Here is a 17356-nt window from a genome sequence, read left to right on the forward strand (position 1 = left end):
GGGGGACACGTTCAGGGAACGTATCCCCCATTTTCTAGGTGTGAGGACCCTCCATTTGAGGAGAGTGGGTGCAAAGAATCTGCACCCACTCTCCCTGGGTCACAGCTGCAGACTGCCGAGCAGCAGCAGCAGCCAGCGTCCTGAACACAGGAAGCTGTCAGCTGCTCTGCAGTGTGACCGGCGTCTGCTGAGAAGGAGACGGAGGAGGGGGCCGCGGGGGATCAGCGCTCCGACAGGTATGTAGGACACCGGGGAACACCGGGGGGGATAAGGGGGGAACCGGCAGGGCCTAGGGAGCAGGTTTCTGTCGCATGTGTTATGGCACATACGACAGAAACCATAAGAAAAGTGTAAATGCGGCCGGCGCGCTGCTGTGCTCGCCGGTGCGCGCGGCCATCTTGGATTTTCGGGAGGGGGTTGGGGGTCGGGGGGGGGGCACTTTGGGGATACCGAGGGGACCGGAGGGAACCGGGAAAAAGATTTATCTCCCTGCTGGCATGTTTGATCATGCCAGATGGGAGATAAATCATTTTTTACCAGCGCGGTCATTTACTATAATTTGATGATCGGTATACGGTGTATACCGGTCATCACGTGACTGGGGACCGGAAAAACCAGCCCGAATCATGATCTCCAGGGTCTCAGCTACCCCCGGCAGCTGAGACCCCGGAAATTTTGTGACTCTGGGGGGCGCTAGACCCTTTTTTCCGACCGCCGTTAAAAAGCGGCAGAAAGGAAGAAGTACCCTAATTTGTCGCCGTTAAAAGGCGTATCGGCGGTCGTTAAGGGGTTAAACATAAGGAAACATAAACAAAGTCCACAAGTAAATAATGATAAAAAAGGGGGAAGTGAGAGGCAATAAAGTAAGAAGAATAGAAAAGAAAAAGTAAAGAGCAAACATTGAAGAGAAGAGGTGCTTAGAAAGGACGAGGGAAAACTTCTGTCCAAGGCTGCCATCTACGGTAATAGGAAGAGAAAGTATTGTTTACAGTAGCATGACACATTTCAAAACAGTTATGAAGGGATACTTTAACAATAATGTCTGTTATGGAAGGTAATGTAGTTTTTCTCCAGTTGGCTACTATAACATTCTTCATAAGAAGGAATATGTGAATAGCAATAGGCCTAAAAGTAGGCGGAATTAGGTCTATCTCTAGAGCAAGAAGTGCCAGTTGTGGAGACAAATTAATTTTGCTATGTGTAATTTTGTCAACCAGAGTAGAAACATCACTCCAGAGGGGTCTCACCTTTGGACAATACTAGAAGATGTGGAGAATATCCCCTCTACATCCATAATTTCTCCAGCAATAGTGGGAATATGCTGAAGAAATTTTGTTTAGTCTAACAGGTGTATAGTACCATCTGGAATAAAGTTTAAAATGTGATTCAAATAAATTGGTACATTTACTTGATTTATAAGCCCACTCAAGGCTATCCTGCCAATTGGATTCTGAGAAAGTCTTATTGAGATCTCTCTCCCAGTTACGAATATGCAATGACTTTGCAAACTGGAGATCCTCATTAAAGAAATTATAAATATTCCTAGTTTTCCATCTGGATGAACTCTCTGGATTAGACAAAAGAGAACCCACAGATGAAGGGACAGAATATTTGTTTGCAATTAATTTTTTAATAGCATTCTTAATAGACAGGAATGGGAGGAAGTCCAACTCCGGTAAAGTAAATTTCTGTTTTAGTTTTTGAAAGGAGACAAGATCAGACCCCTCAAAAAGATCTCCAACTGTTCCAATACCCCTATCAGGCCATGTTTTAGGAACCTGTAGCTCTGAAAATTCCTCGATTACCCAGATAGAGAGATCTTTAACCCCTTCACGACTGCGGGCAGTAAAATTACGTCCTATTTTAACGTGACTTAACGACCAGGGACGTAATTTTACTGCCTAAACTTCATTTGATTGCCGTGGCCATAGCAACGGCTTTCAAATGATGTCCCCTGCTGTTTCTTACAGCAGGGGACCTTTGCTTGACCCCAGGGGGGGTGGCATCGCCACCCCCCATAGGCGATCGATGTGATTGGCTGTTCAAATCGGAACCGCCAATCACATTGATCACGCTGTTTTCAGCAAAAAAAAATGCCAAAAATAGCGTGATCTTGTAAAATCCAGCTAGGATCGGGGCTGCAGCAGCTCCGATCATTGGCTGGAAGCAAGCAGACACCGTGGCCCCCCCCTGCAGCACTGATTGGAGCGATCGTGCGATGACGCGCAATCGCTACAATCAGTGTGCAGTGGGGCGGTCTGATCTGCCGGTGGCCGCCCTCCCCAGGCCTGTGCTGGTCTGGGGACCCTCCCCCAACATGTCTGCAGCGTGCAGCACTGGCTGGTACTAGTGGTACCACGCCACCGCTGCTGCTGCCGCTGCTGTCACGTCACGTCGCAGGAGCGGTGAGTATTGTGCTCACCTTGCAGCCCCTGCGCGTGCCCCCCTGCGATCTGCCCCCCCCCCGACATCCCGATCTGCCCCCCCGACATCCCGATCTGCCCCCCTGACATCCCGATCTGCCCCCCGCCATCTCTATTCTGCAGCTCCTCCGGTATCCCTCCTCCCCTGCTCTCTTACAGCCCCTGCGCGCTCTTGTGATTTGCTCCTGCGCGCTCCCGTAATGGCCCCTGCCCGTGCCCCCCTGCGATCTGCCCCCCGCCATCCTGATCTGCCCCCCCGCCATCCCGATCTTCCCCCCCCACATCCCGATCTGCCCCCCCAGACATCCCGATCTGCCCCCAGACATCCCGGTCTGCCCCCAGACATCCCGGTCTGCCCCCAGACATCCCGGTCTGCCCCCAGACATCCCAATCTGCCGGCCTCCCCCGTGATCTCTCTTCTGCAGCTCCTCCGGTATCTCCCTCCTCTGCTCTCCCCCTCCCCCTCTGCTGTCCCTCTCCCCCTCTGCTGTCCCCCTCCCCCTCTGCTGTCCCCCTCCCCCTCTGCTGTCCCCCTCCCCCTCTGCTGTCCCCCCGACGTCCTCTTACCTGTCTTCACCGGCCGATCACATCTGCCTCCATCGCTGGGTCCTTCTTCCTGGGTCTTCTGCTGAGCTGTCCAACTTCCTGCCTGCTGGCTGCTGCTGTAAAGCTGTTCCTTGCCTTCTGTTCCTCCTGCAAATCCTCTGGGTACTGTGAGTATAACTTTTTTTTTTTTCTTTTTTTTCCTCTATCCCCTTTCTATTTTTACACCTCATGCGTCCGTGCGTCCCGCCAAGCGCTGATCAGGGATGCAGATAACGTATCTGCATCCGTGGTCAGTTTTCGGCGGGACTTTTTTTCCCGTATTCCCGACGCTTTTTGTATCACATCTGTCCGTGCGTCCCGCCGAGCGCTGATCAGGGATGCACATAACGGATCGGCATCCCTGCTCAATTTTTGGCGTGACAAAAAGCATCGGGGATACGGAAAAAAAAGTCACGCCAAAAATTGAGCATGGATGCCGATCCGTTATGTGCATCCCTAATCAGCGCTCGGCGGGACGCACGGACTGATGCAATACAAAAAGCGTCGGGGATACGGAAAAAAAAGTATCGCATCTGTCCGTGCGTCCCGCTGAGCGCGGATCAACATCCCTGCTCAATTTTTGGCGTGACTTTTTTTTTTTTTTTTTCGTATCCCCAGCGCTTTTTGTATCTCATCCGACCGTGCCTCCTGCAGCGGCCGATCAGTGCACTGCGTCTGTGCGTTTGAAAAGTCAAATGGCGTTCCTTGTCTTCTGAGCCCCGCCATGCGCCCAAACAATTGATTTCCACCACATGTGAGGTATCTGCGTACTCGGGAAAAATTGCACCATATGTTTTATGGTGCATTTTTTCCTGATACCGTTGTAAAAAGAGAAAAAAAAAAACTACCTTGTTGCTGCAAAAATTTAAAACATTTTTTTTTAAAAAAATAAATAATTTTCACGGTTCAACGTTATCAACTTTCAGTGGAGCCCCTGGGGGTACAAGGGGCTCACTAAACATCTAGATAAATTCCTTGAGGGGTCTAGTTCCAAAATGGGGTAATTTGTGGGGGAGCTCCACTGTTTAGGCACCATGGGGGGGGTCTAAAAACGTGACATGGCGTCCGCTAATGATTCCAATCAATTTTGCTGTCAAATGGTGCCCTTCTCTTCTGAGCCCCGCCATGCGCCCAACAATTACTTTCCACCACATGTGAGGTATCTGCGTACTCAGGAGAAAATGGACAATACGTTTTATGGTGCATTTTTTCCTGATACCCTTGTGAAAAAAAAAAGCTACCTAGTTGAAGCAACAGTTTTGTGGTAAAAAAATTTTTTTTTCTTTTCACGGCTCAACGTTATAAACTTTTGAGAAGCCCCCAGGTGTTCAAAGTGCTCACCAAACATCTAGAAAAATTATTTGAGGGCTCTAGTTTCCAAAATGGGGTCACTTGTGGGGGAGCTCCATTGTTTAGGCACCTCAGGGGGTCTTCAAACCTGACATGGCGTCCGCTAATGAGTGCAGCTAATTTTGCATTCAAATGGCGCTCCTTGCCTTCCGAGCACTGCCGTGTGTCCAAACATTTGATTTCCACCACATATGAGGTATCTGCGTACTCAGGAGAAAATGGACAATACATTTTATGTTGCATTTTTTCCCGATACCCTTGTGGAAAAAAAAGCTACCTAGTTGAAGCAACAGTTTTGTGGTAAAAAAGTTTTTTTTTCTTTTCACGGCTCAACGTTATAAACTTCTGTGAAGCCCCCAGGTGTTCAAAGTGCTCACCAAACATCTAGAAAAATTATTTGAGGGCTCTAGTTTCCAAAATGGGGTCACTTGTGGGGGAGCTCCATTGTTTAGGCACCTCAGGGGGTCTTCAAACCTGACATGGCGTCCGCTAACGAGTGCAGCTAATTTTGCATTCAAATGGCGCTCCTTGCCTTCCGAGCACTGCCGTGTGTCCAAACATTTGATTTCCACCACATATGAGGTATCTGAGTACTCAGGAGAAAATGGACAATACATTTTATGTTGCATTTTTTCCCGATACCCTTGTGGAAAAAAAAGCTACCTAGTTGAAGCAACAGTTTTGTGGTAAAAAAAAAATTTTTTCTTTTCACGGCTCAACGTTATAAACTTCTGTGAAGCCCCCAGGTGTTCAAAGTGCTCACCAAACATCTAGAAAAATTATTTGAGGGCTCTAGTTTCCAAAATGGGGTCACTCGTGGGGGAGCTCCAATGTTTAGGCACCTCAGGGGGTCTTCAAACCTGACATGGCGTCCGCTAATGAGTGCAGCTAATTTTGCGTTCAAAAATTCAAATGGCGCTCCTTGCCTTCCGAGCACTGCCGTGTGTCCAAACATTTGATTTCCACCACATATGAGGTATCTGCGTACTCAGGAGAAAATGGACAATACATTTTATGTTGCATTTTTTCCCGATACCCTTGTGAAAAAAAAGCTACCTAGTTGAAGCAACAGTTTTGTGGTAAATTTTTTTTTTTTTCACGGCTCAACGTTATAAACTTCTGTGAAGCCCCCAGGTGTTCAAAGTGCTCATCAAACATCTAGAAAAAATATTTGAGGGCTCTAGTTTCCAAAATGGGGTCACTTGTGGGGGAGCTCCATTGTTTAGGCACCTCAGGGGGTCTTCAAACCCGACATGGCGTCCGCTAATGAGTGCAGCTAATTTTGTGTTCAAAAATTCAAATGGTGCTCCTTGCCTTTCGACCTCTGCCGTGCACCCAAACAATTGATTTTTACCCCATATGGGGTATCAGCGTACTCAGGAGAAAATGCATAATAAATTGTAGGGTGCACTTTCTCTTTTCTCCCTTGTAAAAATGAAAATTTTATGGCTAAAGTAACATTTTTGTGTTAAAAAGTAAAATTTTCATTTTTTCCTTCCACATTGCTTTGGTTCCTGTGACGCACCTAAAGGGTTAATAAACTTCTTGGATGTGGTTTTGAGCAGTGTGAGGGGTGCAGTTTTTAGAATGGGGTCACTTTTGGGTATTTTCTGTCACCTCGGCCTCTCAAAGGCACTTCAAATGTGATGTGGTCCCTAAAAAAAATATTTTGTAAATTTTGTTGGAAAAATTAGAAATTGCTGATGAACTTTGACCCCTTCTAACTTCCTAACGAAAAAATTTTTTTTTTCGAAAATTGTGCTGGTGTAAAGTTGACAAGTGGGAAATGTTATTTAGTAACTATTTTGTGTGACATATCTCTCAGATTTATGGTCATAAATTTTCAAAGTTTGAAAATTGCGAAATTTTCGCACAATTTCCTAAATTTTCACAAATAAACGCAAAAAATATCGGCCTAAATTTACCACTGACATGAAGTACAATATGTCACGAAAAAACAATGTCAGAATCGCCAGGATCCGTTGAAGCGTTCCAGAGTTATAACCTGTCAAAGTGACACTGGTCAGAATTGCAAAAAATGGCCCGGTCATTAGGGTGTTTTAGTGGCCGGGGGTGAAGGGGTTAATATTATCTAGTTTTAAGGAATGGGATTTTGGAGATTTTATGGCTAATTTATCCAGGCAGATGGTGGCTGAAATAGATGGGTGGTTGGGGAGGGGAAGAAATGGATTCGTAATATGGTGAAGAATCAATCTACGGAGAGAAGAGTATTTATTATAAGAAAGCTCCAGATCGACCCAAGCCGAAGCTGAATTATTAATGATCCAGTCCCGACTTTGATTGACTAAGAAAGAATAGTAGTACGCTGTTATGTTGGGTACATCAAAACCCCCTCGAATTTTTTGCTTAAAAAGAAGAGTCTTCTGTAGTCTAGGCTTCCTATTATTCCAAATAAATCTGTTAAGGATGTTTTGAATTTGGTTGAGATATTTGTAGGGTATAATCAAAGGGATGGCTCTAAAGACATATAAAAGCTTGGGGAGTGAGATCATTTTAAAAGAGCGGATTCTTCCCATCCATGAGAGATCTTTCTCTGCGAAATTTTTAAAGTCGTTTTCGAGTGTTTTGATGACTTTATCCATATTTAAGTCAATTAAACAATGTTCGCTTTTGGCTAGGGTAATACCAAGATAAACAAAGGAAGTATCAACCCATTCAAAAGAGGAGATTTTCTTGATGTCGGTTCTGGAGGAATTACCAAGGATAAAGGGGAGGATCTTAGATTTGGTTATATTTAGTTTGAAGTGGGAAACATCTGCAAAATACTTCAGCTCTCTTAGCGTTTCCTCAACAGAATTGAAGGGATCTGATAGAGAAAGCAGGATGTCATCGGCAAAAAATCCAACTTTATAATTTCTTTTTTTAGTACAAATTCCTTTTATTTTAACATTACTTCGAAGGCATTCTGCCAGGGGCTCCATAAAAATTGCGAAAAGTAGAGGAGATAAAGGACACCCCTGACGGGTACCATTAGTAATAGGAGTGGGTTTTGTAACAAGCATTTTGATGCTCAGACTGGGGCGACTCATTTACGTAGTATAATGGAACATCTTCCGGAAAAATGCTTGTGTTCACAATTGACTTCAATTATACTTGGCACACTAGTTGAGCCTGTGCAAGCATCCAACAACTGCTCGTTATGAGTACCAAGCACCCGAGCGTCATAGTGCTTATTCATCACTAGTCCTCTTCATACAAAACACTGCATACAAGACCATACAAAACACAAATTGAGCGGCTTTGCTGGTATTTTCATTTTATTATTATTTCAGAGGCAAATGCTGGATAAAGGTGCAGAACTGTGCTACCAGTTTTGTACCAACAAATACCATACACAATATACATTGCAGATTTTTGTTTTATTTTCTAGTACTAGTAAATTCAGTAACATAGACAAACCTAAAAGCAGATTATGACATGGAAAACTGAGTGCAAAATTAAAATCCATGAATACTGAGTCACCCAATCTGCTCCCGTAGTAATCATTACCACCAATGTTACAAGTATACATTATTCTCCACACTACAGGGTCAGTGGTTCAAGATATTACATAGTATATTCATGTGCATAAATGGCTGTGTTGTCTTTATTCTACACAAACCCTACCATTACACAGTTGCCACATACGGAGCTCCCTTTTTCTTGTGTATACCACTATCTACTTGCATCCATTATTGCATGACATACTACTATGGATGACCACAGGCACAGTAATTTACATAAAGGAGATGTTTTATTAATTGTGTGGTTAAAGGAGTCATCCAGAATTGCAAAGTCATGATTGCTTTCTTCTAGAAACAACGCCCATCTGTCCATGGGTTGTGTGATATTGCAGCTTTGCGCCACTGAATTGATTGGGGATGTGATGCAATACCACACACAACCTCTGCACAGGTGTGGCGCTGTTCTAACATGAAAGCAGACATGTGTCTCCAAATCCTGGACAACTCCTTGTAAGCAGGAGGCAGCTATATTGTGGAATAGTACAGAGCCCTAAAATTCCAATATATACTGAATGTAATGGCTTTTAGTGAGTTCATGAGTTCTTATAGTCCAAATAGGCTGCTTTCTTCTGCCTTGCATCCCACAAAGTGGCTCTCTTCTGCATTGTTACATTCTACCACCAATTCTTTTTTTCTATGACATTTTTAAACACGTTTGACCAGTTTATGGGTAGATATCAGAGGTTTTGTAAATTGTCACCACACCAGTGCGGGCTATTTTATTTAAAGAAAGATTCCAGTCAATACAAAGAAAAAGCTAACGTCCCCCCTAAAAAATAATCAGCTGCTTGCATATGTTGTGTATTTTGTAAACTCTCTATTCACTGGTATAGTGAAGCTTCTACATTGTAGCAGCTTGTGGCACATATTTTCCCACAGCAGTAAATGGGTCAGCTCTATTTCATATTCTCTCGCCCTACACATCAATTGGCAGGCGCAGTCAATTAGCTACCAGCTTCGCTCTGTCCATGGAGGTTTCCTAAGTACAAGTTTCACAATCTGTGTAAGGCTATGATTTCTGTACAAAACATGGAACGTCTAAACTGAACTTACAGGGAATCCGTCACCATGTTTTTGCTATGTAATTTGATAGCAGCACGAGGTACCAGCAGAGACCCCGATTCCAACAATGTGTCACTTAGTTTATTGTGGGAAGCGGTTATGATACAATCATGGTTTTCTCTATTGCAGATTTAGCAGAGCTCAGAATGTTGTAACACACACCACTGAATGGAAGCTTTCTGTGTACAATGTATACTAACAGAAAGCTGCTATTCAGTGCTAGGGGGCTGGTTGGACTTAAGCTGGGTTCACACTAAGCGACAGCGACAACGACGTCGCTGTTACGTCACCATTTTCGGTGACGTAACAGCGACCTTGTAAGTCGCTGTTATGATCGCTGCTTAGCTGTCAAACACGGCGACGCAGCAGCGATCATAACGTCGCTGTGCTACATGCGCAGAGAGCAGGGAGCCGCGCTTAGCGCTGGCTCCTTGCTCTCCTAGGTACAGTACACATCGGGTTAATTAACCTGATGTGTGCTGCAGCTACATGTCACAGTGCAGAGAGCAGGGAGCCGCGCGCACTGCTTAGCGCTGGCTCCTTGCTCTCCTTGCTACAGTATACATCGGGTTAATTAACCCGATGTGTGCTGCAGCTACATGTCACAGTGCAGAGAGCAGGGAGCCGCGCGCACTGCTTAGCGCTGGCTCCTTGCTCTCCTTGCTACAGTATACATCGGGTTAATTACCCGATGTGTACTGCAGCCACATGTGCACAGAGCAGGAGCCGGCACTGGCAGCAAGAGCGGAGGCTGGTAACGAAGGTAAATATCGGGTAACCAGGGAAAGGTCTTCCCTTGGTTACCGATGTTTACGCTGGTTACAGCTTACCGCAGCTGCCAATGCCGGCTCCTGCTCGCTTCATTTCGTCGCTCTCTCGCTGTCACACACAGCGATGTGTGCTTCACAGCGGGAGAGTGACGACCAAAAAATGAAGCTGGACATTCAGCAACGACCGGCGACCTCACAGCAGGGGCCAGGTCGTTGCTGGATGTCACACACAGCGACAGCGACGGGACGTCGCTGCAACGTCACAGAAAATGGTGACGTAGCAGCGACGTCGTTGTCGTTGTCGCTGTGTGTGACACCAGCTTAAGAGGCATGAGGCCAGTTGTCCTCTATTGATAATCTCCTGATAATAAACACAGGTTTCATTGAAATAGCAAAACACAGCCTAGGAAGTGACACATCAATCTAATCAGGGTCTCTTCCCCTACATGATAGTGCTCTTAGATTACATAAATTAATAACATGCTCAAACATGTCCTTTAACAGCCTGCTAAGCATATATAAGGATGTTGCGTTTAGGTAAAGAGACCCATAGACAATCCGGAAATTGCAGTCTGTAAGCAGATTAAAAAACTCGGACATACGAAGCTGGCATAAATTGCAGTATCGAGGACCGGAAGCTAGTGCGCATGACTGGCTTAGTTGGTTGGTGGGCACGGCCTGGCTGTTTCTTTCTATCTGCTCTATCTGGTTAGCGAGTGCCCTTTGGTTGGTTGTTTCTGCTGATTGAATAAGCCCCCCCCCCCCCTTTTCCCTTTATTGTCCCCTCGTCTTCCCTGCTGTTAAAATGCTTAAATGTCTAAGAATTGTCTTGAAAATGTTCATACTAAGTTGCCCTACTGGCATAACTTTTATATATTTCATTAGCAACGGCTACCAATGCATTGTATGCTGAGTTTGGCACTTTATCCCTGCCTTTGTATTATCCTCTGTATGACATTACTTGAGTGTTACTGTTTGTTTTTTGGAAAACATCATAAATAAAACATTGAAAAGAAAGAATAAGCCTAGTCAGAACAGCGCCCCCCAAACAGACTCCGTTCCCCAACACTGTGAGGCGAGCGTGCCCTGATGAGTGGGAGAAGCCGCACCCCCTTAGCAGATCATGGCCACTTGGTTAGCCGGTCACCATGCCCACTCACTTTGGACACAGGGAAGAAAGTACACCTGCCAACCGAGGCGACAACTGACAAGCAGTGTACTGCAAGTAGGCAACAGATATGATAACCAATGATAAGCGGACCGGGTCCACGATAGCGCATGGAAAGAACGCCAGGTTACGTCCAAGGCGGGCATCACGCCCACCAAATAAGCCGGTCACACTTACTAACTTCCGGTCCCCGATATGGCAAGTATGCCTATGAAGCCAACATGAGTATGCCGCATGTCCAATTACCAATTAAAACCGCCATGTTTTATTGAGCACTGCCAGGATTTGATAAAGTGGTTATTGGCTGCACATTTTTTTTTTTTTTACAAATGAAACACATTTTTTAACTTGTTTCATCTCTGAAAATATATGGTCAGTAACTGAACATAAAACCACATGTTGATTTTAGTAGGGTAGTTCCCTAAAACAGAAAAAAATAAGAATAGATTTTATTAAGCAATCCTGACAGTGTCCTGTAGGGGTGAACCAATGTAAAACGATGTCGACTGGAATCTTCATACAAGTCATAAGCAGCCTCTAAATCTCACACACATTTTCTCATGCACATTAGACTATCATTTTTGAAGGCCACAGCTGAAATTTTCAATATAACATTTTCAATTAAAAGTCCTGTTAACAATATTTCCCTTTTAGGCCACAATTCACCTTCAGGTATATTTACAAGACGTTTATGACAAAAACACAGAGCTAAAACCTGCATATACAAGACCCGTGTGTATTTACAAAACTATACCACACATTCAAGTTCGTTCTTCCACTTTTCTGTTCCGAACGTTTCTTTTCTTCCCATCACCCGTAAGAATACACTATACAATCAGGGGTTGACCAGATGACCACTTGGTATCAGTTACATATTAGAAACAATGTATCAGCGTTTTTATGAGGTTCACATTGAAAAGGGCCCCGAGTAATGGGGTTTAGTAGGAATACACAAACTGGTACTTGTCCAATGAAGGGTGAACATACAAAAAGAGTACTGTACTGTACGAACCGACAAGCGTCCGGCCCCGCAGCGGAGCAATATCATAGGAACCATCTACCTAGATCTCATTAGATCAACAGTCTCTAGGTTGACACTGTACAAATTTAAGGGTCATATGAAAAATTCATGAGGATATTTTGCAAAAGCATATAAAGTTTTTTTTCTAGCCCAAGTGCCATAGATTCTGTTTTGCTCACGTTTTACAGTTCATTTTTTAATTTCAATTCCATAAAGCTAAATTTATTACATATTAGCTACAAATAAAAAAAAAAAAGTCAAGGTGCACAGACTTCATCAGGCAATGAGTTGGGATGCGGTGGTATCGGAGTCAGCAATTTTGTCCACTGATTTGACTCCTGAAGTAATATAGGTCCCATTAGTCTGTAGCTTTCATAACCTATAGGAGCAATATGTCTCAATTATATACACACAATAAATATTCTTTATCATAAAGTAAAATATATTTATATATATATATATAGCTATATATAGAGAATGATATGTTTTGTACACTTTGCAAAATGAATGTGGCAGGTAGGCGTTCTCCTGGCACAATATATACATAGAATATAGCTGAAGGGCTAAGGGAATGCTTTAGATGTGGTTATTGCTTTACAAAGAAAATGCAGCTTAAGCTTGGAGGGATGCTGCAGGTGTTCATTGCCACAAAGGAGCATTAGATAAGCCATTAAATCAATTCAATGATACAGATCAATCATTTCATGGATGATTTTGGTGCTCTAGTCCTTCATCATTGATTTCCTATAGAGCTACAGTGACCACCATGACCGTGCTAAATTCTTCAAGCAGAAAGGCTTGATGATTCTCGTGCAGATTCTTGGATACGTCCTTGGATATATCAGAATATTCTGCAATGGTTATATTGTCCATTTACCAAATGGCGACACGATTGGTAAAAACTGGACACTGCTTTTGCATTAATGTTGCAATGCGTCTCCCATTCGATGGTTTTCTGTTCAATGCCGCTGTGGTTCCATGGAGTGTTGAGAACTGGTGAAGCGTTCTGGCGTCAGGTGGGAGCGGTATAAGTTAGGCCTATATTACATCTAGGCTCTGTGTAACTTTGCAGCTGTGGCTGCTTGAGCTGTATGAAAACCATAAAAAAAATTGTTACTGAATTTGTAAGATGGAGAGGAAAAAAAAAAGGAACAGAGTAAATAGTGTGGAGAGAAAGATAGAAAGGAGAGATAAATTTAAAGGGGTGTGTGTCCCTGCTATGTGTCCCTGCTACGTACTGTGTAATGGCTGTGTCTGACCGTTCAGGAACATGGTCTGATCATACCACATCTCCTGAGCATGGGAGGAAGTAAAAGAGAGTAGTAAGATATTGAAGCATGGGAGCACAAATGATACTTTCTTTGATGAAACACATTATGCCATGCTGTAATGTCTCTATACTCTTTCGCATGTTCCTCTGCCCAGTAACTGTGGTCTGATCAGACCATGTTCCTGTATGGGCAGACACATCCGTTACACAGTACACAGTACATAGCAGGGGCACATATATAAGATTATGTCAGCACAGGGACATTTTATATAAAACATCCAATTGTCTGACTTATTATTATTCCGAGATCTATTGATTAAAATCAACTTTAGGATTAAGGTTATTCGTGAGAAAACCCCTTTAAAAGGTCATCTCACAATAGATCTAAAATGGGTAAATAATTGTGGAGAGAAGAAATTTACAGAGGAGATCAATAGCGGCATAGGGAAAAAGAGAATTTTGTTTACTTACCGTAAATTCTTTTTCTTGTAGTTCCGACATGGGAGACCCAGACCATGGGTGTATAGCTAGCGCCTCCGGAGGACACACAAAGCACTACACTCAAATGTGTAGCTCCTCCCTCCGGGCTATATACACCCCCTGGATGACAATCTACCCAGTTCAGTGCAAAAGCTGAAGGAGGACATCCACCCATAAGTAGAGATAGAGTAAAACTCGGCAAAACCAGAACTCTGTCTACTAACAACAGCCGTGAAACACATGGAACAAAAACTGCCAACAGGCAACAGGGAGGGTGCTGGGTCTCCCATGTCGGAACTACAAGAAAAAGAATTTACGGTAAGTAAACAAAATTCTCTTTTTCTTTATCGTTCCTTCCATGGGAGACCCAGACCATGGGACGTTCCAAAGCAGTCCATGGGTGGGAAATAAACTAAACTGAGAAGTAGGCAAAACCTAACTTCACAAATGGGCGACAGCCGCCTGAAGGATGCGTCTGCCCAAGCTCGCATCTGCCGAAGCATGAGCATGCACTTGGTAGTGCTTAGAAAAAGTGTGCAGACTGGACCAAGTGGCAGCCTGACACACCTGCTGAGCCGTAGCCTGGTGTCTGAAAGCCCAAGGGCACCGACAGCTCTGGTCGAGTGCGCCTTAATCCCCGGCGGGGGAGGCACCTGAGAACACTGGTAGGCATCGGCGATAGCCGACCTAACCCAACGAGCCAGGGTCGGTTTAGACGCCGAGAGGCCCTTGCGCTGACCCGTGGTTAGCACAAAAAGTGAGGTGCACCGCCGAAAAACGGCGGTGCGAGACACATAGATTCGGAGCGCCCGCACCAAATCCAAGGTGTGCAACGCCTTCTCAAAGCGATGCACAGGGGCCGGACAAAGAGAGGGCAATGAAATGTCCTGGTTAAGGTGGAAGGAAGACACCACCTTAGGGAGAAAGTCCGGAGTCGGACGCAGAACCACCTTGTCTTGGTGAAACACCAAAAAGGGGGATTCCGAAGAAAGCGCAGCCAAATCAGAAACTCTCCTGAGAGAAGTTATGGCTACTAGAAAGACAACTTTCTGTGAAAGTCTAGACAAAGGAACTTCCCTGAGAGGCTCAAAAGGGGGTTTCTGTAAGGCCGTGAGGACCAGATTAAGGTCCCAGGGATCCAAGGGCCGTCGGTAAGGAGGGATGATGTGAGATGCGCCCTGCATGAAGGTGCGCACCTGAGCCAGTCGGGCGATACGCCGCTGGAACAATACCGACAAAGCCGACACCTGTCCCTTAAGGGAATTGAGGGACAGACCCAACTGCAGACCCGACTGTAGAAAAGACAGGATGGTCGGCAAGGCGAACGGCCAAGGAGCATGGCCGGAAGAGCGACACCAGGACAGGAAAATTCTCCAAGTCCTGTGGTAAATCTTAGCCGAGGAAGACTTCCGAGCCTGAGTCATGGTGGAGATGACCTCAGAGGGAATGCCTGAAGCCGTCAGGATCCAGGACTCAAGAGCCACGCCGTCAATCTGAGAGCCGCAGAATTCTGGCGGAAGAACGGACCTTGAGAGAGAAGGTCTGGGCGGTCCGGGAGATGCCACGGCACCTCTACGGACAGGCGGAGCAGATCTGGGTACCAGGCTCGCCTGGGCCAGTCCGGAGCAATGAGTATGACTCGACGGCCCTCCATTCGGATCTTGCGCAGAACCCTGGGCAAGAGAGCTAGAGGGGGAAACACATAGGCCAGACTGAACTGAGACCAATCCTGAACCAGTGCGTCTGCTGCGAAGGCTTGAGGATCGTGGGAGCGAGCCACGTAAACCGGAACCTTGTTGTTGTGCCGGGAAGCCATTAGATCTACTTCCGGAGTGCCCCACTTGCGGCAGATCGATCTGAACACTGACGGATGCAGGGCCCACTCGCCGCCGTCCACGGTTTGACGGCTGAGATAATCGGCCTCCCAGTTTTCCACGCCTGGGATGTGAACTGCGGATATGGTGGACTTGGAGTCCTCCGTCCACTGGAGGATTCGTTGAACCTCCAACATCGCCAGACGGCTGTGAGTTCCGCCCTGGTGATTGATGTAGGCAACCGCTGTCGCGTTGTCCGACTGAACCCGAATGTGCTTGCCCGCCAATAGGTGGTGAAAGTCCAGGAGAGCTAGAAACACAGCTCTGATTTCCAGCACATTGATCGGGAGGGCTGATTCGGACGGAGTCCAAGTGCCCTGTGCTCGGTGATGGAGAAATACCGCTCCCCAGCCGGAGAGACTGGCATCCGTGGTGAGGATCACCCAGGACGGAGTCAGGAAGGAACGTCCCTGTGACAGGGAGAGGGGCTGAAGCCACCACTGAAGGGAGTTCCTGGCCTGTGATGACAGAGCCACCAGCCTGTCCAAGGAAGAGATCCGCTTGTCCCAACAGCGGAGAATGTCCAGCTGCAAGGGACGCAGATGGAACTGGGCAAAGGGAACCGCTTCCATGGACGCCACCATCTGACCCAGCACCTGCATGAGGTGTCTGATGGAATGACGGCGGTGCCTCAGCAGAGAGCGCACCGCCAGACGAAGGGACTGCTGTTTGACTAAGGGCAACTTGACAAGTGCCGGCAGAGTCTCGAATTGCATCCCTAGGTACAAAAGTACCCGGGTCGGGGTCAGAGTCGACTTGGGGAGGTTGACAAGCCACCCGAACTGAGTTAGCGTGGTGACAGTGAGAGAGACACTCCGCTGGCAGTCTACACTGGATGAGGCCTTGACTAGAAGGTCGTCCAGGTAAGGAATCACTGCCAATCCCTGGAGGTGCAGGACCGCAACCACTGCTGCCATGACCTTGGTGAACACTCGAGGGGCCGTGGCTAAGCCAAAGGGAAGAGCCACGAACTGAAAGTGTTCCTCTCCGATTGCAAAGCGTAGCCAGCGCTGGTGTGAGACCGCAATAGGCACATGCAGGTAGGCATCTCTGATGTCGATGGATGCCAGAAAATCTCCCTGGGTCATTGAGGCAATGACCGATCTCAGAGATTCCATGCGAAAGTGCCGCACCTGACCATGCTTGTTGAGAAGCTTGAGATCCAGGATGGGTCGGGAGGAACCGTCCTTTTTGGGGACTAGAAAGAGGTTTGAGTAGAAACCGCTGAACCGTTCCCGGGCGGGGACCGGAACAATTACACCGTTGGCCTGCAGGGATGCCACGGCCTGAGAGAAGGCGGCGGCTTTGGAGCAGGGGGGGGTGGACAGAAAAAATCTGTTTGGCGGGCTGGAAGAAAAAGGTATCCTGTAGCCGTGGGTGATGATATCCCGCACCCACTGATCGGAGACGTGTTGCAACCACACGTCGCCAAAGTGGGAGAGCCTGCCACCGACCAAGGACTTTGCTGGCGCGGCCAGATAGTCACGAGGAGGCTGCCTTGGTGGCAGCGGCTCCTCCGGTCTTTTGAGGACGCGGCTTTGCGCGCCAGTTGGATTTACGATCCTTGGCGGTAGTGGACGAGGCCGAGGGCTTAGAGGAAGCGTCCGCTTTCCACTCTCGAAGCCACAAGATCCTGCGGATCGCGAGGGAGTTAGCGGAGGCCACTGTCCAAATCTTTAAAAATTAAAATAAAAAATATCAGGAAATGAAAATGTGTGTGATCCTCCTGGAACACAAAGCGTTGAACTGGGTAGATTGTCATCCAGGGGGTGTATATAGCCCGGAGGGAGGAGCTACACATTTGAGTGTAGTGCTTTGTGTGTCCTCCG

At 46.4% G+C, this 17356-nt stretch overlaps 1 protein-coding gene across 13 annotated transcripts in view; it reads right to left on the reverse strand.

Annotated features, from left to right (window-relative positions):
• Nucleotides 1-7621: 7621 nt before the first annotated feature.
• Nucleotides 7622-17356, reverse strand: part of PLEKHA6 (pleckstrin homology domain containing A6) — a 335253-nt gene continuing 325518 nt past the window's right edge. For all 13 annotated transcript variants that reach the window (XM_075335649.1, XM_075335646.1, XM_075335651.1 and 10 more), the window contains one exon: nt 7622-12990. The gene's annotated coding sequence lies outside the window, so the exon portion shown is untranslated. The remainder of the gene's footprint in view (nt 12991-17356) is intronic.

The sequence above is a fragment of the Anomaloglossus baeobatrachus genome, chromosome 2 (genome assembly GCF_048569485.1).
Source record: "Anomaloglossus baeobatrachus isolate aAnoBae1 chromosome 2, aAnoBae1.hap1, whole genome shotgun sequence".
Classification (NCBI taxonomy): Eukaryota; Metazoa; Chordata; class Amphibia; order Anura; family Aromobatidae; genus Anomaloglossus; species Anomaloglossus baeobatrachus.